The following is a 23,660-nucleotide window of genomic DNA, read 5'->3' as shown; positions in this document are numbered from 1 at the left end:
AAGTAAATCCCTGCACTTGTGCTGCAGCAAGAAAAACAAAAACAGCTGAAATACTGACCTTGACCAAGGCTGCTTGGATATCTCCAAGCAAAGAATGATCCTGATAGTATTTTTGCTGTGAGAAGAAGTATAACTAAGCTGGGAAACTGCCTTCAGAGTTTACCCTATGCCCGCTCAGACCCTCCCCTGCCACCCCAGGGTGGCTCACCCTCAGAACACCTTCCCAGGCGGTCCTTTGTCTTTTTGGTATTAGTGTTTATTTTTGTTAAGAGAATGCATGTGTGAAAATCATATAGAAAAATAACAAACTCCCCCCAAAAATAGAAAAATAATAAACCCTGCTCCAGCCTCCCCTCTTCAGTTTCTGCTCTATATATGCAGCCTATTCGATTTCTTACCTTATAGCCATCTCATCTTGTTCTATTCCAAATAACATACTAATACTTCTAGATCTTGAATTTTCAAATTGGGTTCTGCAGGCTGTCATTTAAGTTCTTTTTGTAGAAGATAAGTATTTATACTTATAATCTCATAAACATACATATTACTTCTTCTTTCTCCATTTCTTTTTTTTTTTAATTTATTTTATTTATTTATTCCCTTTTGTTGCCCTTGTTGCTTTCTCCATTTCTTAACATATCTATATTTCTTTAAAAATTTTTTTTTAAATTTATTTATTCCCTTTTGTTGCCCTTGTTGTTTTATTGTTGTAGTTATCATTGCTGTCATTGTTGTTGGATAGAACAGAGAGAAATGGAGAGAGGAGGGGAAGACAGAGAGGGGGAGAGAAAGATAGACACCTGCAGACTTGCTTCACCGCTTGTGAAGCGACTCCCCTGCAGGTGGGGAGTCGGGGCTCGAACCGGGATCCTTATGCCAGTGCTTGTGCTTTGTGCCACCTGCGCTTAACCCGCTGCGCTACAGCCCGACTCCCCATATCTATATTTCTATTTAAATAAATCACTATTGTTTATATCATTATGATTGTGTTCATATTACTCATAGCAGAGTCAACTGCATGCTGTGGTTTTAAGCTCTCAGGTTCAATCCCCAATACCACCATAAGCCAGGGCTGAGCAGTACTCTAGGAAAAAGAAAGAATAACTATGCTTCTATTTCTTTTCTTTTGATTCCCTGAAGTTAGCCATTACCTCTTCCCCTCCTACACCCAATCCTAGGCCTCTTTGTTTTGACCTTGCATATATTGTGCGTTTTGGCACTTTGATGTCCATATACTCAATGTCGTTATTATTATTTTATTGTTAATTTTTGTCTTTTTTTTAAATATTTATTTTATTTATTTATTCCCTTTTGTTGCCCTTGTTGTTTTATTGTTGTAGTTATTATTGTTGTTGTCGTTGTTGGATAGGACAGAGAGAAATGGAGAGAGGAGGCGAAGACAGAGAGGAGGAGAGAAAGATAGACACCTGCAGACCTGCTTCACCGCCTGTGAAGCGACTCCCCTGCAGGTGGGGAGCCGGGGTTGGAACCGGGATCCTTATGCCGGTCCTTGTGCTTTGCGCCACTTGCGCTTAACCCGCTGCGCTACAGCCCGACTCCCTTAATTTTTGTCTTTATCTTTAAAGGCTTCTGCATTTAAGCATTAAAGGCTAACTCCAGGAGATCAGGTGGTGGTGTACCTGGTTAAGCACATACATCATAGTGTGCAAGAACCCAGATTCAAGCCCCTGGTCCCCACCCTCAGGGGGAAAGCTTCACGAGTGGTGACGCAGGGCTGCAGATATCTCTTTGTCTCTCTCCTTCCCTATCTCTTCCTCCCCTCTCAACTTCTCTGTCTCTATCCAATAATAAATAAATATATATATATATATATTTTTTTTTTTTAGAAAAAGACTAACTCTGGGGAGATGGGCGGTAATGCACTGGGTGACGCACACATAGGAAACACAAGGACCGGCTCAAGGATCCTGGTTTGAGCCCTCGGCTCCCCACCTACAGGGGTTCACTTCATAAGTGGTAAAGCAGGTCTGCTGGTGTCTTTCTCTCCCCCTAACTCTTCCTTCTCTCAATTTCTCTCTGTCATATATCCAAGACCAAAAACATTGAAGAAATGGTGAAAAAAAATGGCTACCAGGAGCAGTGGATTCATAGTGCAGGCTCCAAGCCCCAGTGATAACCCTGGAGGCAAAAAAAAAAAAAAAAAAAAAAAAAAAGGCTAACTCTAGACTAGGCTAGATAGCATAATGGTTATATAAAGAGATTCTCAGGAGTTGGGTAGTAGCGCAGCAGGTTAAGTGCACATGGCACAAAGCACAAGGACTGGTGTTAAGGATCCTCGTTTGAGCCCCCGGCTCCCCACCTGCAGGGGAGTCGCTTCACAGGTGGTGAAGCAGGTCTGCAGGTGCCTATCGTTCTCTCCCCCTCTCTGTCTTCCCCTCCTGTCTCCATTTCTCTCTGTCCTATCCAACAACAATGATGACATCAATAACAACAACAAGGGCAAAACAACAAGGGCAACAAAAGGGAATAAACAAATAAATAAATGAGATTCTCATGCCAAGGCTCCAAAGTCCCAGGTTCAATCCATTGTACCACCATAAGCCAGAGCTGAGCAGTGTTTTGGTAAAACGGAAAAAAAAGAAGGAGGAGGAGGAGGAGGAGGAGGAGGAGGAGGAGGAGGAGGAGGAGGAGGAGGAGGAGAAGAGGCTAACTCCATGTATTCTTGTTTGCACTTACATGTTTCCAAAGAGAAAGTAGTAGACTCTAGACTCTCCCACACTGCCCCCACACCACAAACTCCATTTCTCCCAGTATTAACACCTTGATAAATGTGTTACAATTAGCAAACCACTATTGATACAATATTAACTAAAATTCAGAGCTTCTTTCAATGTCTTTTGGTTTCCTTAGTTTAGATTTCCTTATTGTCTGCTTAGTGTGCTTTTCCTGTTGCATACCCCCACATCACAGTTAGTTGTCCTGTCTCCTTAGGCTCTTCTTGGCTTTCTTTGTAATGACCTTGATAGTTTTGACAAGTTTTTATTATTATTTTTTTTGTAGACTTTGTTCTTGTTTTTCTCATCATAAAACTGGACTATGAGTTGCTATAAGGAAGACTACAGACAGAGTGTCACTGTCAACACATATTTGTCATCACATAACACACACTGCCGCTATGAATCTTGACTGTTGGTCACACCTGGCTGAGGTGGTATTTGTCAGGATTCTTCACTGTGAAGTGACTTTTCTTTCTTTATTTATTTTTTTAAAAAATTTTTTATATTTATTTTATTTATTCCCTTTTGTTGCCCTTGTTGTTTTATTGTTGTAGTTATTATTGTTGTTGTCGTTGTTGGATAGGACAGAGAGAAATGGAGAGAGGAGGGGAAGACAGAGAGGAGGAGAGAAAGATAGATACCTGCAGACCTGCTTCACCGCCTGTGAAGCGACTCCCCTGCAGGTGGGGAGCCGGGGTTCGAACCGGGATCCTTATGCCGGTCCTTGTGCTTTGCGCCACCTGCGCTTAACCCGCTGCGCTACAGCCCAACTCCCTTTTTCTTTCTTTCTTTCTTTCTTTCCTTTTGTTGCCCTTGTTGTTTTATTGTTGTAGTTATTGTTCTTGTCATCATTGTTGGATAGGACAGAGAGAAATGGAGAGAGGAGGGGAAGGCAGAGAGGGGGAGAGAAAGATAGACACCTGCAGACCTGCTTCACTGCTTGTTAAGCAACTCCTCTGCAGGTGGGGAGCTGGGGACTCGAACCGGTATCCTTATGCCGGTCCTTGCACTTTGAGCCACATACGCTTAACCCGCTGCACTACCGCCCAACTCCCAAAGTGACTCTTGTTCCTCTTCATATTGGGCTCTGGAAGGAAATCACTAGGTGCAGCCCCCACCCAAGGAGTGTAGGGTCCTGATTTCTTTCCTGGAAGACAAAGTATATATTATTCTGAATTGTTTGCCATTGGAGATATGCTTCTCCTTCCTCATCTTTAAATCTATGCATTCAGTCATTTATTGGTATGGCTATTTATGAGTCGTTGCAGTTACTCTACTACTTTCGGTGCTTAGATTGTTCCAGTTGGGGTCACTAGGAGCCCTTCTGTTTGATTCCTGTGCTTTTTTGACATGCTCTCATCATTCTTCCCCCTTTGGATTTTTTGGTTTTATTTGTAGGCTCTTACTCTATTGTTAAGTTTTAGTACTAGGCGAGGCTCCAGACTCATCTTGTATGTTTTCTACCCAAATCCTGGAGTCACTTCTCCAAGGATCTATATTTTCTTTTATTGAAGAATCATATTAAAAATCAATGTTTGGGGCTGGGAGTTAGTTAGCTCACTCAGTCGAGAGCACACTTAGCCATGCATGAGGGCCCTGATCCAAGACCACAAAGGAGCACCACGCACAGAGGAAGCTTCACACGTGGGAGCAATGCTGTGGTGTCTCTCCTCTCTGTGTCTCTGTTTATACTTGATATATATCCAGGTTTTAAAAAACATTTTATTTATTTATTTATTTTATTATAAGGAGAGAGATATATACAGAGAGAAAGACACAGAGAAAGACCAAAGTACTTCTTAGCTCTGGCTTATGGTGGTGCTGCATATTGAACCTGGGAGCTCAGAGCCTCAGGCATGTAAGTCTCTTGCATAACCACTATGCTAACTCCCCAGCCCTGTTTCTGTTTGAGATTCAAAAAAAAAAAAGGTCCACCAGTGGAGCTCCAGCAAAACCCTAATGACAAAAGCAAAAACAAAACAGGGTGTTCAGAAGTAGTCTCAGGTGTATGCATCGGAGCATACACCTTTCATGAGTGAGATCTGAGTATACTTTTGCATACTGCATAGAATAATGGAGCAGTGCTTTTGCCTCTTTGTCTCTGTCTCTGCCCTTCCCGCTTTCTCTCTCTCTCTCTCTCTCTCTCTCTCTCTCACACACACACACACACACACACACACACACACACACACACACACACACACACTCACATACAAACACATACAGACACACAAGAGGAAAACCAGGGTGGGGGTAGATAGCATAATGGTTATACAAAGACACTCTCATGCCTGAGGCTCCAAAGTCCCAGGTTCAGTCCCCTGTACCACCATAAGCCAGAGCTGAGCAGTGCTCTGGTAAAAGAAAAAAAAATTAATTAAATAAAAGCAAAAAAAATTTTTAAATTAAAAATAAATAAAAGGTGTTTACAAAAATACACAAGATCTGTGTGCTATGCATTTTTTTGCTTTATTACATCCTTTCTTTATACTATCTCAACTGACAGAGCAAGAAATATACAGATATACAACAAAAACTATTCATTTTTCATATTTATATCTTGTAAGCCTTATTTTTATTTCACATGAGAAAGTTTTGTGTGAGATAGTGAGAAAGAAAAGAAAAGAGACAGAAAGAAAAGCCAGAGCACCATTGGAGTACATGTGGTGCTGGGGATTGAACTCAGAGCCTCAGTGATGATAGTTCTATGTTTACCAGTTCAGCTATTTCTTGAGTCATTAATTTTTCACATTTAATCCCTAATCCATTTGAAGCTTGTCCTAATATACTCTAAGATACACACCCAGGTTTATCCTTTTCTGTCCACATCATTTATTAGTCTATTTTCTTTTCTTCCTTTGTTTCTTTTTATTTAGTAGGACAGAAAGAAATTGGGAGGGAAGTGGGAGATAGAGAGGGAGAGAGACAGAGAAACACCTGCAGCCCTGTTTCACCACTCATGAAGCTTATCCCTGCAGGTGGGGGTGGGGGTCTTGAATGTGGGTCCTTGCATATATGCTCAAATGAATGATCTACCACCCAGCCCTCAGAAGGTCTATTTTCCTCTCACTAATTTGAGATTCTACCTTTACAATCTACTAAATGTCCACCTGAAATAGAATCTTCTGTTCAATCCATGGGTCCCGCTGTCTGTTCACATACCAGCACCATGTTATTTGAAGCATTAAGACTGACATTCAATATGAGTTGATATCTAGTAGAAATGGCTATCCCTTCTTGTCCTTCTTTTGAAAGGGATTGGAAAATATATTTAATATCTAATATTTTTTGCATATCCTTCTTGGTAGGGCAGGGTAAAAATACTGCAGAAGCATTATTGATCTGACCACACAAGCATTAAGTAAAGACTCATTTGCCACAGGCCTTTCTGCTCACCCAACAAATGGGGTGAACCAAAAGCACTCTGATCAGTGTCGGGGGCTGGGGCTGCACACACTGGCAAGCTAGTGCTCCCCGCCTCCTAACGATGGCGTCATGCAAAACAGGACATTTCTAAACTTAAAAGAGAAAGTTTTCTTGGATACCTCTTATTAATTTATTTATTCAGAGCACAAAGGAGGGAGTGAAAAGTATCAGACATCTTTGTTATAGGACATTATCTTAGCCATCAGTATATACTATTGAATAACCCTGGGTGCTTTCTAGAAACTTGCTGCAATTTCCAAACACTCAGAGAAAAGGGGCATGTTCACTGTTTTGCTAGGGCAGCCTGGGCTCAGAAAGGTTGCCATCTCTTCTTTCCTTCTGCTCCCTCAAAGCAGAAAACAACCAGCATCCAGCCTGAAGAGAGCCTGAGCCTCAGCAGCTCGTTGCTGCCATCAGCCGTAAAGGCTCAGTGCCCCTCCAGGCTGCTGACAAACCCCCCACCCCCCAAGGATGCCGGAGTGGCCTTTCAACCTCATTATCAGGGAGAAATGCACGCAGTGCCTATAATTTACTGGTGCAGGCAGGAGAGCCGCCTGTGCCAAGAGCTGAATCCTGTGCACAGGGCTGGCCTGGGGATACTTTATCCGCGTCAAGGGGAAAGCCAGAGCAAGGTCAGGAGTACTACCTGGGCCTCCACAAATGGAGGTGGGGGGAGCCTCAGTGGGGGTGGGGTGAGACTGCCAACCCAGGCAGCTGACACACACACAGGAAGGGGAGACAACTTGCTTCAAGGGAGGGAAGGAAAGACTCCAAACACCCAGATGGTCACTGAACCCGTGGCTGACCTTTGACCTCCCCTAACTCTGGGCCAGGCCTGAGACCCAGAGGGGGGCTTGGAGTCTTGTGGTTACAGATCTTCTTTTGTTTTTTTACAGCTAAACTCCTCTAACTGCATGTTTTGTTTTGTTTTGTTTTGTTTTTGGAGTGTCTTAAAGAGAGTGGGAGATAGTGGGCTTTTTCCTCACCCTCACTCAGTCTTGTCACCACCAGCCCCTCGGTGGCTTTGCTATGCTTTTTGTTTCAGGTTCAGAACTTCAGGCAGCTGGAGGGGGGGGCGGTGGGAGCAGGGAGGTGGAGAGGGCAGTGGCTGGGCAGTTCGCAGTTGAGGCTTTTGTATCATGGGGTTTTGGGCCACCAGATCTTGGCAGCCTGATGAGGAGTTCAGGCGGGACATGACACCCCAGCAAAGAGCTAGGAGCCGGGTCCCAGCTGGGCGGTGGGTGGGCTGGGGGCTCTGTAACCAGACCTGGAGCTGCAGGAGGGTTTCAGACACTTCAGCAGCTGATGTCTGGAGATCAATTAGAGATAATGGCTCTGGGTGGACTCGAAGAAGCATGGCCAAGATTTTTCCTGGTTATGATTGTGTTTACCTCATTAGCGGGACTTTTTTTTTTTTTTTTTTTTGAGGGTGGGAGGGCACTGTGGGCTTGTGCTACTGCTTTGTTTTGCCCAGGGTAGCTGGGTGTGCACAGCCCTCCTCCCCTCACCCCCCCCCCAGGTCTCTGCAGCTCCCCACCCCCACTCAGATGGAGGAGCTGGAGGCTCCCAGCTTCTGCCCACAGCCTTCCAGACCCTTACCCTCCCTGTGACCCCACATTTGTTTAGATTTTTAGAAAGTTTTCCACTTTTACCCATTCAAAGATTGAAGTTCCCACTATGTCGTGGGCACTGTTTTGAGCACTGAGGATAAAGAGGTGAGAAGGAGCCCCTCCTGGTGGGTTCACAGTCTGAGGGGTAATGGACAAGTCAAAAACATGAGTGGTGACTCAGTAGATGGAGCGTGGGGCTCACAAGCAAGAGAGTGTGTGTGTCTGTCGCTCAGGTTAACCCTCCCACTGCATTTGCCAAAGAGGGACTCTGGTTTGTCTCTCTCATCAAATCTTTAAAAATGTCTTTCAAAAATGGGCAGGAAATTGGGAGGTGCCATAGTGGGTTGAGTATATGCTTTTCCATGCCTCAGGTCCTGGGTTCGATCCCTGGCACCACATGAGAACATCATGGTCAGCACCAAAAGAACTACATGGATGGTGGAGCAGTTCTTTGGTGTCTCTCCCTCTCTCCATCTCCCTCTTTCCCTCTTTCCTCTAAAAACAGATAGAATTAAAATTGGGTTGTGAGGTGGCTCAGCAGTATCATACATGCACAAGGCCCTGGGCTCCTTCCCTGGCACTGTATTAAAAACTAAAACCAGAAAATTATGCAGACGTGAGAAATTGGGGACATCAGGTTAAAATAGAGCAAGTCAAGAGGCTGTGTTGTTGGCAGAGAAGACTGCTCTGGAAAGGGGGCATCTGAACCCAGACCTGAATGATGACAAATGGGCAGCCATGTGGCAACAAAGGGGGAAAGGCTTTTCAAGTAGAGGAGACACTGGGTGCAAAGGCCCTGGGGTAGGAACTGCCAGGGTGCTGGGAGAGAGGGCACTAAGGTCAGCCTCAGTGGTCTGCAGAGGGCAGCTCTCTTGGGGCTGGTAGAGGTTTTGCCATGTGAGTGTGAAGCCTCTCTATACCCTTGGAGGGGCTCTTCTCACCCCTTCCTCTGCCAGAGGGGAGCAGGAACTTAGCTGGGCAGAGGGTGTGTGCAGATGAGCACCAGGAGATGGCACAGTCACTCTGGCTCCTGGGGCGGCCCTTCCCCAGACCAGCTGCTGGATTTTCACTTCTCCATGCTGTAGCTTCTCTGTTACTGCAGGAGAAGACTGAGCCAGTGTCAGTGGGTTTCATGGTTGTCTTTGTGATAGAGGAACCCCTTTCTTCAAGGACACTCTTCTGGGGGAGGAAGTCTAGTGTGTCAATGGTCTGCTGGCAGGCCTGTCCAGATGAGACTGAGAGGGGAGCCCTGGGCTTTGCCCACCTAGCCCCCTACCCCCAAGTAGCTCCCCTCCAGCGTTCTGCAGTACCCCAATAGCCAGGTCTGGATAATCCTGAGCTTTGGGCTGGAGTGCCAACAGCTGGGACCTCAGCCCAGCATGGCCACATGCAGCCTGGCCTCAGGTGGGGGTGGGGGGCCTCTCTCTCTACATAGTTCCCTCCCTGGTGGAAATGAGTAACAGAGGCCATGCCTTGCCTGCCCCGTGGTTGTGTGTAGGCCTGGATAGTTGGAACAGCTCCAGGTGCCTCAAGGAAAAAAGCAGGTAGAAGCAGCCAATCTCCCCTTGAACTAGGCTGAAGCTCTGAGTCAGGGGTGCCTAGGGTACCTGTGTGGCAGCTTGGATACTTTGTCAGTGCTGGGAAGGAAATGAAGTGTGTTCCTGCCTCAAGCTCCATGCTACACACAATGCACTCTGGCACTCTGCTCCATGCACACACTGGAGCCCCATGACTCAGTCACAGAGTGTCTTCAACAACAAGTGCAGAAATTCAAGGGATTGTATAGCAGTACATGAAGCACTTATACTCCTGAAGCAGGAAATGTAGCATGCCACTGGGGCTGATGTCTGCTGTGCTGGGCTAGCATCTCTCTCAGTGACGTTCTTGACCTTCCTCCTGCTTGCAATTGGCTGCTATTGTTCCAACTTTCATGTCTACACTCAAGGCCAGAAGACTAAGGGAAAGGGTGGTGTGAGCTCAGTTCAGCAAAGAGAAAGCCTTCCAGAAAGATCCCAATAGACGTTTGTGGCATCTTGTTGGTCAGGGACACTTGGCCACCCTCAGCTGCAAGGGAAGCTGGGAAAAGAAAGCATGTTGTCTCCCCACCCTCTGTTGTTGAGAAAGGGAAGGCAGAAATGCTGAGTTTGGGGACTGGGTGAGCTAGTTCACCATGTGTCTATGCACCATGGCCTATGCACCATCTTGGCAATGATTGAATGTTAAGATGCCAATCCTTAAATGAAAATTATGGAGGGCAAGAATGAAGGGAGGCAAGATGAGAGGAGAGGGGAAGGGAGAGGAGGGTGGGGAGAGGAGGAAGAAAGGCAAAAGCAAGGAGGAGAGGAGAACAATGGTCAAGGACCAGACAAACTGGGAAACTGAGGCACAGTTTTGAAGCTTTAGTGACTCATCCAAAATCAGAGTTCGGGGCTGAGTGGTGGTGCGCGCAGTTAAGCATACGTATTACCAAGCACAAGGACCTGAGTTCCTTTGAGCCTCCACTCCCCACCTGCAGGGGAGTCACTTCACAAGTGGTGGAGCAGGTCTGCAGGTGTCTACCTTTTTCTCCCTCTCTCTGTCTCCCCATCCTCTCTCAATTTCTCTCTGATCTATCCAATAAAACAGAAAAAAAGGAAAAAATGGCCACCAGGAGCGGTAGATTCATAGTACCAGCACTGAGCCCCAGCGATAACTCTGGAGGCAAAAAATAAAAAAGTCACAGAGTCAGAGTAGGAGAGCCCTGACCCCTCCAACACTGATGCTGTTACTCCTGGGGAAAGGGAGGGTCTTGCTGGTACAGACCAGAGGCTCAGCAAACACTCACCAACTGTTGTCTGCATACAGATCACTCATTCACTTTATGCCCATCACCAGTGACCACAAGGCATGGACAGGCACTCTGTGCTGGGCACCAGCCAGCCCTGCAGGCCTCATAGCCTGGCAGCTACATTTAGAACTATTCCATCTCAGATATTTATTTATTTATTTACTTATTTGATAGACATGAGAGGGAAGGGGGAGAGAAAGAGACACCTGTAGCCCTACTTCACTGCTCATGAAGCATCCCCTCAGCAGGTGGGGATCAGGGGCTTGAACCTGGGTCCTTGTGCATTGTCAATATAATATATACATGCTAATGGGTTTGCCACCATCTAGCTGCTGTTCTCCCTCATTTTAATGATGAGAAAACTAAGGCTTGTGGGGGCTCACACCTGCCCAAGGTGGTGCCAGTATAATAGCAATCCATATTACCTATCGCCACCTGGGATGCTGACCACCAAGTGACTCCAACCACCAGGAAGCTGTTGGGGCAGCAGCCCTGATCTGACATAGACTTACTGTGGGCCCTGGCACGAGAGACTTCCAAAAGAGATGAGGTCAACTGCCCCTGTTCCCAGCATGGTCTTCTGGGAGCAGGGTTAAATCAGTACCTGTCTCCCTGGGGAGCCCACCCAGCCTCCCTGAATGGTCACATGGACAAGCCCTAGGCTCCATACAGAAGCCAATGCCTTGGGAGCAGCACTAGGCCCAGATTCCCTGGGGAGCCCCCTCTTTATGCTGTGCTGGAAGCCAGAGAAGCACAGTGCCATGTGGTCACCTCAGGGACCCCACCCTAGCAAGGCCCACTACACATGCTGGAGACCACCGCAGCTTCTGGCTCTGTGACTGTAGACACCCGACTGGTTTCTGAGTGCCTGTGTCCTAGCAGTCAGCTGACTGGATGAGTCACTTGATTGTCCTCCCAGAGCCCTTGTGCTCTTCCTGTGCCTGAGGGCATCAACCTTCTGACCTGGCTGGTTCCATGAGAGCACCATCCCACCAACACCTGGTGTAGATTGGATCCCAGGAATCGACTATGCTCGGCTCCCAGTGACTCAGCCATGGAAACTGGCCTGAGCTTTTTCACCTTCACACTTCTATTGAAAAATAACATGTGCACAGGAAAAATATATATTGTTAAGTAGATGTGTGTATGTTACTTAACAATATATGTTGTTAAGTAACACACACATGCACACACACACGCACACACACATGCGCACACACATGCACATACACACATGCACACACACATGCGCGCGCGCGCACACACACACACACACACACACACACACACACACACATATACTACTGCCAGGACCTCATGCATGTGTGCAATTTCACCACTGTAGGCTGACCTTTTTCAGATAGAAAGAAACAAAGGGAGAGTGGGAAAGATACCACAGCACCAAAGCTTCCCCCAGAGTAGTAGGAACCTGGCTTGAACCTGAGTCTACCATGGGGCAAAGTAAGCACCTCCCCAGGTAAGCTATCTGACTCCTAGGCTGACTCTTCCATTCATATAGAAAGAAAGATAGAGAGGCCAGGCAGTGGGGAACCTGACTGAGTGCACATGTTAACATGCACAAGGATCAGGGTTCAAGCCCCTGGTCCCCACCTTCAGGGGGAAAGCTTCATGAGTGGTCAAACAGTGCTGCAGGTATCTCTCCATCTCTTTCCCTCTCTACCTCCCCCTTCCTTTTCTCTGCCTCTATATAATAAATAGATTTTTAAAAAATAAAAACTCAAGGGAAAAAAAGGCATATGTAGGCGTGAGGGCACTGTCAGCACTCCTAGAGATCCTCTCTGCTCCTCTCAGCCACCACCTCCCAGTAAGAATGACCATTTCCTGACTCCTGATACTGCAGAGTGGTCTCACCTGTTCTAGAACTTCATGGCAATAGAATCATAGGGCGTGTTAGCCATGAGTGCAATCTATTGATAGCTGTTGTATGCATCAGCCATTTCTCCTTTTCATTGTTGAGTCTTGTTCCACCCTCTACTAACAGACATGGGTATACTTCCAGGTTAGGACGATGGCACTATGTCATGGCCCTTCTACATAGATTTTTTTTTTTTTTTTTTTTTTTTTAGAGACAGAGAGGTTCTCTGTGATGTTCATCATTCTCTGTGATGCTGAGAATGGACCCAGTGCCTCAGGCATGCAAGGCCATAACTCTGCCAGTGATCTCCTCCCAGACCTGGCCGAGCATGCTTTCTGTATGGAAGTCTGTATTCTCTTCTGTTATGGGCGTAGCTGAGGGGTGGAAGTGCTGCATTTTGGTTGGTGGGGCTCTTTGAGCCCCTCCAGGGAGACTGAGACTCAGTCCCATGCACCATCATAAGCCAGAGCTGAGCAGAGTTTTTTGGGGGAAAAAGTTATAAAAATTGGGCAGGCAATAGAGTTTACCTGGATAGAGTGTTTGTTTTGTCACGCACACAACCCAAATTTGAGCCTAATCCCCACTGTACAGGGGGAAGCTTCAGTGCTCTGGTGTCTTCCTCTTGGTCTCTCTCTCTCTACATAAATTGACTCAGAGTGGTGAAGCCCCGATGACGACAACAACAGAAAGAATTAAGATTTTCATATGCAAAAAAAATCATAAGAAATTTTGCATTCATATATATATGTAATACATTTATTTGTTTATTGGCTAGAAACAGAGAAACTGAGATAGAAGGGGGGACCTGCTTTATCACTCATGAAACTTCTCCATGTACTGGTAAGGCCCTAGGGGTTGAACCCAGCTCTGTGTGCCCTGTAACGTGCCCTCAACCAAGGGTGCTGTCACCCAGCCCCAAAACTTTGAATTCTTACCATTACAATGGAAACAGAAAGACAGCAGAAGGAAAATAACTGTAAAGATTGGGGGGGGGGGCTTAATTAATCACCTTTCAGAGAATTCTTATATAAAAACAAAGAATAAAAGGCTCACAAAACAAAATAGAGAAATGGATAGGCAAAGGATATGAATAGGTTGTTCTAAACATATATGATAAACACATGTTACCCACACATACATGCTCACACTACAAAAGAAGGGGGGCAGCAAGATGAGAAATCATGTCTCTTTTCCTCTCAGACTGATACAGATAAGAATTCTTTTTTTTTCCCTCCAGGGTTATTGCTGGGGCTGGGTGCCTGCACCACAAACCATTGCTCCTGGAGGCTTTTTTAAAAAATATTTATTTATTCCTTTTTGTTGCCCTTGTTGTTTTATTGTTGTAGTTATTATTGTTGCTGTTATTGATGTCGTTGTTGTTGGATAGGACAGAGAGAAATGGAGAGAGGAGGGGAAGACAGAGGGGGGAGAGAAAGATAAACATCTGCAGACCTGCTTCACCGCCTGTGAAGTGACTCCCCTGCAGGTGGGGAGCTGGGGGCTCGAACGCGATCCTTATGCCGGTCCTTGTGCTTTGCACCACCTGTGCTACCACCCAACTCCCCCTGGAGGCTATTTTTTCCTTTTTGTTGCCCTTGTTGTTTTATCATTGTTGTGGTTATTATTATTGTTATTGATGTCATTGTTGGATAGGAAAGAGAGAAATCGAGAGAGATGGAGAAGACAGAGAGGTGGAGAGAAAGATAGACACCTGCAGACCTGCTTCACCACTTGTGAAGCAACCCCCCTGCAAGTGGAGAGCCAGGGGCTTGAACCAGGACCCTTATGCCAGTCCTTGGCTTTACGCCATTGCCTGCTGCGCTACCACCCAACCTCACAGATAAGAATTCTTAAATGCTAAGTGCTGACAACTGTGTAGTGAAATAAGAATGCCAGGGGCTGGAGGTGGTGAACATGGTAGAGTGCACACATTACTACATGGGCTCAAGCCCCTAGTTACTCTCTTAAGATTCATGTGCAGAGAAGAAGCTTCATAAGTAGTAAAGCAGGGCTGCAGGTCTCTGTCTCTCTCTCTCTCTCTTTCTATCTCCCCTTTCCCTCTTAATTTCTTTGTCTCTAGCCCCCCCCCCAAAAGAAAGAGAGAGAATGCCTAGCCTATAGCACAATGGTTATGCAAAAAGACTTTCATCCCTGACACCACCACAAGCCATAGCTAAGAACAAACAAAGAACAGCTAGCATGAAATACTACAGCATTTGTGGAGAAGGATAGGACCATCACTGTGGAAATTTCGAATGCTGATGATGAAGATAAAAGTCACTGTTCAGCAAGTCCTCCCTCTGGGGCATATAAAGACACCACCTTTCTTCACTTGGCTTCAGAAGGTGCACAGCCTCACATGTCCACAGTATCCACTGATCCCAGCATTCATGGTGACAGGGACCAGAGTACAATACTTGCAGTAGGTCAGCATCACCTGGCAGGCTTGGAACGATTGACTACCACAGTTTCTAATTTTGGGACGGGGGTGGGGTGGGGTGGGGTGGGGAAACATTGTTGTCAAATACTACTTTAAGTTCACTTTCTTATGATCCACTTGGTAGATGAAGAGAAAAGCTTAGAGAAGTTTAAGTGTGGTGCTCACAGTCAGAATCAGAATCTGAATTTGTTCTACCTCCACATTGGGCTCCCTGCTGCCACTTTTGCTTACTTATAATTTCATCTCCTCAGACCTAAAAACATAGTTCATCTTACCTTCTACCCTCATTCTTAAAAATAAAATCCACCAGGGGCTGGGCAGCAGTGCATCTGGTTGAGCTCACACTTTACCATACACAAGGACCTGAGTTCAAGCCCCTAGTCCTCACCTGCAGAAGGGAAGCTTCACGAGCTGTCAAGCAGTGCTACATCTATCTCTTTTTCTCTCTCTCATTCTGTCTCTCCTTCCCCTCTCTGTTTCTATCAGATAAAACAAATAAATACTAAAAAGAGAAACTTAAAAAAAAAAGTTTAATTCCCCCATTTCACAGTGGTGCACCAGGGCCCTGCCTGCCCTCTCACCATCATGCCCTTCCCTGGTCTCCCTAGCCCACATCGATCACCTCCTCTTCCTCAGACATGCCAAACCACTGTCAACCCCAGACTCTGCACCAGCTGTTCCCAGTAGCCTGGAAGACTGTGCCTCCAGGTCTTTATCTAGCTGTCAGCTGGTTTACTCCTGGCAGGGGCCTTCCCTGACCACTCAGGCCTTGTCTCCAGGCCCCTCCTTCCCAGCCCTGCCTTTACCCACCCCCCCCCTCAGTGTTCCTACCTCTCCCCAGCCCGTTCTGTTTTCACCTTACCCTTTCTCTACCCCTTCATTCCGTCTCTGCGTTCCAAGATTCAAACTTTGCATTTAGCTATTATTTCATTTCAGTCTCGTGCCTTAGAACAATCAAATGGGGAGCCAGGTGGTAACACAGCAGGTTAAGCACACATGGCGCTAAGTGCAAGGACTGGCGTAAGGATCCTGGTTCAAGCCCCTGGCTCCCCATCTGCAGGAGTTCGCTTCACAGGTGGTGAAGCAGGTCTGCAGGTGTCTCTCTGTCTCTGCCCCTGTCTTCCCCTCCTTTCTCCATTTCTCTCTGTCCTATCCAACAATGACAACAACAATAATAACTACAACAGTAAAACAACAAGGGCAGCAAAAGGGAGTAAATAAATAAATATTTAAAAAAGAATCAAATGAAGAGCCTCAAAGGGTTGTATTATAGAGAGTCTCCTTGAATTTCTTGTCTGCTTGTTTCTTCATGACCAATCAAATTCAGAATAAGTACTTAGGCAGGGAACATGACATGGGACTGGGGGAGGGAGGCAAAATGTAGGTGATGCTGTATCCTCTTATTGCACCCCTTAAGGAAGTAAGCAGGTCATGTCAGGTGACCCTGTATTAGAGGCTGTTGAATTTGATCACTGGGTTTGAGGTATCTGCCAGGTCACTCCATCATGCAAGTCCAAGTTCTCCTCCGTTGTTATAAGTAACTTGGTAGGGGTAAGTGGATATTTAAATGTGTTGAGACATTTCAACAGCATCTGCTATGGCTACACCATGACCTTTTTGTCCCCAATAACAACCTCCTCGTTCCTTCTGGCCAGCCCACCCCCACCCCTCATACTTAGGAAGTATTCTCACTTTACATAGGAGTCTGATGAGAGGGGTTTGCCACTGAAGAATGACCATAGGACAAATGCCCTGCCAAACATATATTTACAAAAGCACCCCTGTCTGCAGGCTCTGGAGGTGACATGGAGGTAGTACTGCCCCCTTAGGCTATCAGGAGCAGTCTCTTCTGCCTTGGTCTCCCACTAGACTGAGATCAGAGGAAGGGATACATTATTGGGAGAACTGATGATTAAGAAACTAGGCCATGCCATTCCTTGTTGGGACTGGTGCTGTGGCCACTTTAAGGACTGAGGGAGTTATCCAGAGTCACAAGGACACTGAAAACCTACACAAGGTTACTCAAGAAGTGGCAGTGTTCCTTCTGCAGGACCAGGGGCTGGGAAACACACAGGACAGCCTGCCTGATTCACAGTACTGCTAAAGCAGCCAGGTTTCTACAGGGCTACCAGCTGCTGGCTTTGGGCTGAGTGGGTCTGAGGCCATTTCATCTAGGGGTGGGAGGTGTGGAATGTGAGTTCACGCCTAGAGAAAATCACAAGTCTGCCCTCCCAGGCAGCACTCACTCTTTCATTAGAAAAGAAGTGTTCAATTCCACCTTTGAACTTCAGTTAGATTTGGCTTTATGCTGTAAACCCAGATATCCCACTGCTGTGAAATAGTGACTCAAGCAAAGAGAAGCCAGAGAACTCTAGAAATGTGATGGGAAGAGATGGGAAAACCTGCCCCCCTTCCAATAATTGTTTTCTGAGTCACGCCAACCAGTTCATGGGTTGGAAACACTTCCCTGGTCAAACCCAAAAGACCAATAACTAATTAATTCTAAAAATCACAATTGGGCACTGACATGTGGGTGTTTGGATAATGCAATCTCCAAACTGTCCCACACCACAGAGGATGAAAGCTAAAGATCTAATAGAGAAACTGGGAGTGAATTGGCTTGAAAACACATTTAATTCCAGGGACAAAAGGTGATAATGAGTAGCCACATAGATCCTCCAGTGCGAGTATAGCATTGATGGTAAAATCTTCAGCATGTGCTGGAGGAAGTCTGTTGTCATCTTTTATTTCTTCTAACGGTGAATGCTGAGCGAGCTGAGCCTATGGTGTTGTCCTTCCAACTCTCACCTGTAGAGGGAGCCTTATTTACCTCGGATTGTTCACAATGCAAAGCTTTCAGTGGAAGAAAGAAAAAGGCTTTTTACAGGGAGGAGGGGGGGAAAAGTTGGAGGGGTAAAGGCAGACTGTTTCAAAATCGCAAACAATCTTAGGGTCTGTCTCGTTATCTCTTCTTTGCTGATCCCACTGTGGATGAGTTGTAGCGAAGTCAGTAGACATTGCCCTTTGCGGATTCGACCAGAGGAACCAAGTCTGTGGGATCGTCATTGATTGGGTTGTTTTGCTCTTTTCTTTTCTTTTCTTTTCTTGTCATTACCTCGCAGGATTCCACGCTGGCAACTCCCCCATCCGCGTTAAAGTGCGGGCTTTTTCTGGAGGCTACTGCGTGGTATCTCAGGGTGTGAATGGTGGTGGTGGTGGTGGGGTCATCTGCCCGCACCCATCTCCTCCGTCCGTCGGGGGTTAGTTGTGTTGGAGGCTGAGCGTACTGGGTTTCAGGCCCAGTCAGAGGTGGCTCGCAGGTCGGGCCCCCCCCGGACCCCCTCTCGGGGCGCTAAGCCTCGGTGCACGGCGCCTGGTCGTGGTGCAACCGCATCGCCAGCTTCATCCTGTTACTTTACAACTGTGGCTGGCGCGCCGGAGGTCGCCTGCACCGCGCGGTCTTGGGGAGCACAATGCCCCGCGGGGGCCGGGGCGGGCGCTCCCGGCGCTGAGACGTTTGGGCTGGACAGGTGAGCGCAGCCCGGGCTCCCAGACGCCCGCAGCCCGGTAGGAGGGACGCAGGGGAGGGTGTAAACTAAGTGGTAGGAAAGAGACAAAGGAAGAGTGAAGAGGCGAGATGGTGCGGAATAGGGGGAGGGGAGGGGAGCCGAAGGGAGGGGCGGCGGGTGGGCAGTGCGCCGAGGAGCCTGAGCTTGAACTTGATCAAGAACGGGGGAGGGGGGGAGGATGCACAGAGGCTGCGGAAGGGGGATCGGCGAAGGGCGGCCACGTGCCCGGGCTCCCCGGACCGGGTTTTGCTCCCACCGCCGGGGGCTCAGCAGTCCCGCCCAGCGGGAACCCGCGTCCCTAGGGAAATAGGAGGCGCCCCGGGGTCCCGAGCTGCGTGGAGGCCCGCGGCGCCCAGAGTTCCGAACGGTGCCTGAGTCACTTTCTTTGGGCCAAGTCTCTCCTCGCTCGGCCTGAACGAAGAGAGCGGACCGGGTGTCCTCCCCCCAGCTCCCCCAGCCCTGGGACTCGAATTCTGCGGCCTCGAAGGGCAGGGGGCGAGGGACGGGCATAGGCTCTCAGCCGCCCTCCCGGGCTCAGCCCCGACAAGGAGCCGGCTCCCAGCGCTTCCCCCCTTAAGAGTATTCTCCCCCCGGAGCGCACGGCGGCGCGTCCTGCGCGCCCTCATCCCTCCCCCTACCTGGCCCAGCACCCCCGCCTTTCTCCCCCGCCTCCCCCTCCTTTCTCCTCTCCTATGGTGCCTCTTTTCCTCTCCCCCTCCCCCTCATGCCCACTCCTCCCTCTCGCCCGACCCTCCACCTCCTCCTCCTGCTGCTCCTCCTCCCCTTGCGTGTGCCTGGCCTGCGCTCCCCTCCCCCCGGCCCCCGCCCCGTGCCCGCCCCCTCCCCCTCCCCGTGCCCGATGCCCCCTCCCCCTTCTCCCTCCCGGCCGAGCCGCGGCCGCTCTCTAGGCCCTCCCCCGCCTCCCCCGCCCCGGCCGGGCAGTGACGCGCCGCGGCGGTGCCACCCCTCTCCCCGGGAGCCGCGGCGGCGGCGCAGCAGCTGGAGCCGCGGGCTGTCAGCGGAGCCCGCCCGCTCACTCGCCAAGCCCGGCGCCCGTCTCCGCCTCGCCTCCCGCCCAGGTACGGAGTCCGCCCCGGAGCCCCGCGACCCGGCTGCTTCCGGGGCCCGGGCTGTCGCCCCCCTTCTCCGGGCGCTGCCGCCGGCCGTTGAGCTGCGGTTAGGGGGGCGGGGGGCTGGAGGGGTGCCGGGGTTCCGGGGAGGGGGCCGCGACGGGGCTTCCTGCGCCCGAGCTGGGGAAGGGGGTGCGGGGGGGCGGGCGAGCGGGGCGGGGGCCGGGGCGCACCCCACTCCCGGGCCCGTGCGCGCCGCTGTCCTGGGGGGCCGGCGATTGTGTGCGCCGCCGCGGTATTGTGCGGCCGCCCCGCGGTTTGCAGCGGGCGCCGCACCGGGGCGGCCCATAGTAGGACGGCGTCTGCGGGCGGGGTGGGGGCCACGGCCGCCGAGAGGAGGGAAGTGGACTGTGTTTGGGGATGTGAGGACGGGAAGCGCCGAGCGGCAGGGAGGGGCTCCCCGCCTCGGCGCGGGGAGTTGAGGCGAGGTTTACAGAGTTGAACCCACTTGGGCAGGCCCTGGCCGCTCCCCGCAGCAGACCCTCTGCGCCCCGCAGGTGGATGAGCCAGCCCGGGGTGCGGGCAGCGGCGGGAGCTAGGCGGAACGCCGGGTTAAGTTGGATTTACAGCGCTGCTCTCACCCCTCCTCCCCGCCCTCCGGTTCTGGACACTTTGTCGGGAGGAGGGCCGGAGTGGGGGAGCACAATCCACAATTTCATAGCAGCCGCCGGGGTTCTGAAGTGACCCCACACACACACTTCCACTCCCACCTGGAGCTGTGTTGGTCCCGGTCTGGCCGCCCCTATCGGGCCGCTCTTCCTAGGGGGAAGTTCTCATTAACCCTCGCTAATTAGCATTATTCCTGGAGAAAGGTTAAGGTTAGACCGTCCTTTCCCTTCACCGGAGGCCCACCCCCCTTCTCGCCTCTCTCCTTCCCTACTCCCCAAGAGCACAAAAGCACAAAAAGAAAGTGTGAAGAGGCCCAGATCAATGGAGAAGCCACAAACCCATTAATTCAAATGGAACCTTTTCCCCCTCCCTCTAAAACATTGATTTTTCTTTCTGTCTGTCTGAGGGGAGATTAATAACCTCCTGATTTCACCTGAAATGGTGTTTGGACTCTGTGATTTCCTCCTCTTTCTGAGAAGGATTGTGGCTTGAAATAGATTCTCCCTTGAGATAAAGCCCTGCTTATCCCAGAATCAGCTGGAAACCCCCGCCCCGGCCCTGTCTGCCAGGTGGGGTGTGGGGAGAGGTGTGTGGGGCTCTCATAGCTCTTCTGGGGAGCACTCCCTTGTCTTGAGCTAGGTCTGCTGGGTTGCGGGTGGAGGTGGAGGAAAGGCCCATTTATGTTCCAGCTCCCGGTGGTAGTTTAACCCCCACGTAGTAAATTACCCCTCCATTGGAAAGTCATTAGAGCCTAAATGTGCCCCTGAATAGCATGTCTTGCTCTGGTCTAATCCCAGCTCAAACTGAGCTTGTTTTACCGGAGGGTTTGGAAGCTAGCTGTCTCTCTTCCCACACCCCCTGTCCTGAGGAGGCAGTGTGGCAGCACCCCAGCCAGCACCTTTCTGTCAGAACAGCAGGAGCAGAGCACTTTAGAGCCTCCTCCCAGCTGGGAAGGCTGACTTTGGGGAAACTTCTGTGGCTTTGACTTAGCCTGGGGCCATGTGGAGCTGGACTGCCCCCCCCACCCCCCAATTGCTCAAGAACTTTTTTGTCTTGTGTCTGGGTCCTTTTCTTGGAAGGAAACTCCTGCAGGGGATTTCAGCTCAGAGTGGTTCCTCTCCAGACCTCCTTTTGGCTGGGGGACGCCTGCCCACTGAAGCTCATCTCACCAGCCTCCCTTTTAAAGAGCCCCCTGTTAAACAGCAGCACCCAGGGGGTATCAATGGGGCCCTCGTGGTGAGGAGTGCTGGGAAAACAGCCAGTTGCCTTTGCTTGAGCAACAAAAGCCTGCTTTACGCTGGATACACGGGGATGAAGGTGTTGGAAATGTTCACCCCAGCATCCAGGCATCCATGACAGCAAAGACAACAGAGCATTCCTGTGTGTGCTCTTGACAGCCTGTGTGTGTGTGTGTGTGTGTGAGAGAGAGAGAGAGAGAGAGAGTGCACACACCCAAAACATGATAGTGATTGGCTGTGTTTCAGCCCTCCCCACTTCACAGTTCCCAGAAAAGCTTATAAGACAAGTAAGCAGAGATGTGTGCTAGCAGGAAGGAGTGGAGTTGTGCAGGCAGTGTTCCCAAGGGACTGGTCTCCCTTCTTCCCCTGGTGGCTAGCTGGGCTTTGGGTGCAGCCTTTGGGGACCTGGCTGCTCCTGGGAGCTGGGGCTCAGCCCACCCTGACTCCACAGTCCCTTCACGACAGGGATTGGAACCTGTGTTGCTTTGGGTGGGGGGTGGGGTGGGATGGAGGAAGGCTACAGCTCCCACTAATAAGCCATCTGATGAACCGAAGTGGTTAAGTTAGGGTCAAACGCGGTTCAGTACCTTCTTGGCATGCTCAGAAGGCCGTGTGTGTAATGCTCACTGACATGGAGCTGTGGGGAAGGAGCTCCTCCCACGGAGGGATTCCTGGCCTGGAAAGAGCCTGCAGGTGTTTGGGAGGCGGTGCCCGCTTTCTCCATCTTGGCGCCTGCCTACTTGGGATAGAGCTGGAGCTGAGGCAGCTGGCTGCTGGAGCCTGGGGGTCTCTCCTGCCTTGCCCAGAACCCACACCACACACACACATCCCTCACCCCCACCACCCCACACAACCCTGCTTCCACCCCTCCTCTGAAAGACACACCCAAGGCTCCCAGTCAGGGCTCCCAGCTTACAGTTGCAGTAACTTCTCAGCAAGTCCTCCTCCTTTTCTTTCTCAGGCAAGTGACTTGAGATAGAGTTACAACATGGAGGAAAGGCCTGGAAAATGTTGTGTGAGGCACGCCCCGGGATCCCTGTCCTGGAGGATGCAAATGGCTCAACTTCAGAGGCACCAGGAACCCAGTTCCCAAGAAATTGACCCCAGTTGTAAAATAATCAGGTTACTGATAGCACCTGTGCATGGTAACGTGCCATGGCTGCAACCGAGTTTCCACCATTTCCCCTCTGCTCACCCATGCTCTCCTCTGCCACCGCTGCCTCCTCCTCCTGTGCTAGGCCATTGGGTCATGCTAGTTTGCCTGCCAGGGAGGAAGGGCTGAGGAGCCTGGGTGGAGAGAAACTGAACCTGCCCGTGAATTTTGGACTGCAGATAAGAGTGGGAGGGCTTGGTCCCTTCTTCTTCAGCCCTGGGCCAGGTCTCCCAGATTGAGGTGTGTCCCAGGAGCCAGTGGGGTGCCATCTGTGCCCAGCCCCCCAACACCTGAGCTCCCTTTTCAGAAGGGCATTTGACTCTGGTACTGTGACTCACAGTAGCTTACGTCCTTTTGGTGCCCAACCAGTGATGGACTTACCAACAACAGGTGGGCCAGATTGACCTGAGGCTTCAGGGGATGTCTGTGTTCTGAAGTGACCAGAGCCAGCAGACAGCTGGCCACCTGGCTCTGTGGGGTCTGGGAAGCAAGGGGACCCAGAAGCAATGGCTTGCACATGTTCTTTTAGTTTCCAATGAAAGTTTCTTTGAACTTTGTTTATAGAAAGAAATTAGCAGATCAGATCCCTTCAAGATTTCAGTAGGAAAAGGCAAGATGTGTCCAACTTTTGCTCTCTGGGTGGGTGGTGGCCCTTAGATTGGGGTCCCTGCTGCCTCCTGCAGGTCCCTGGGGACTTGGGTGCATGTCCCTGTCCCTCTGTGCACAGGCGTTGATGGGTTCTGTGCTGTGTGCTGGTAATTGCCTGTATAATTAGCAAGCTCCTGGAGCCTTGGCTCCCTGTGAGGGATGTGGTGACAATTGGCACCTCCAGCCAGGGGCTCTGCCAGGGGCAGATGGGTTACAGAAGGGCCTGGAGATGGCTTCTTCCCAGCTCAGCACCAAAGGTGAGGTATCAGAAGTAATTTGGTCATTTAAAATTTTTTTAATTAATTTATTATTGGATATAGACAGAGAAATTGAGAGGGGGAGGGGAAGATAAGAAACAGAGACCTGCAGCCCTGCTTCACCACTTGTGAACCTTTC

The 23,660-nt window shown here is 49.7% G+C and overlaps 1 protein-coding gene across 3 annotated transcripts in view; it reads left to right on the top strand.

Annotated features, from left to right (window-relative positions):
- The window catches only part of NOL4L (nucleolar protein 4 like), a 74,772-nt gene that overhangs the window by 17,381 nt on the left and 33,731 nt on the right, over nucleotides 1-23,660 (top strand). The window contains exon 1 of one of the 3 annotated variants that reach the window (XM_060188576.1): nucleotides 19,412-19,565. The exons of the other annotated variants lie outside the window; for them this stretch is intronic. The gene's annotated coding sequence lies outside the window, so the exon portion shown is untranslated. Of the gene's footprint in view, nucleotides 1-19,411; nucleotides 19,566-23,660 lie in introns of those variants that run through there. 3 annotated transcript variants of the gene reach the window in all.

The sequence above is a fragment of the Erinaceus europaeus genome, chromosome 1 (assembly GCF_950295315.1).
Source record: "Erinaceus europaeus chromosome 1, mEriEur2.1, whole genome shotgun sequence".
NCBI lineage: Eukaryota > Metazoa > Chordata > Mammalia > Eulipotyphla > Erinaceidae > Erinaceus > Erinaceus europaeus.
Note: the sequence above shows the minus strand (reverse complement) of the source record. Positions and strands in the feature narration are given on the sequence as shown.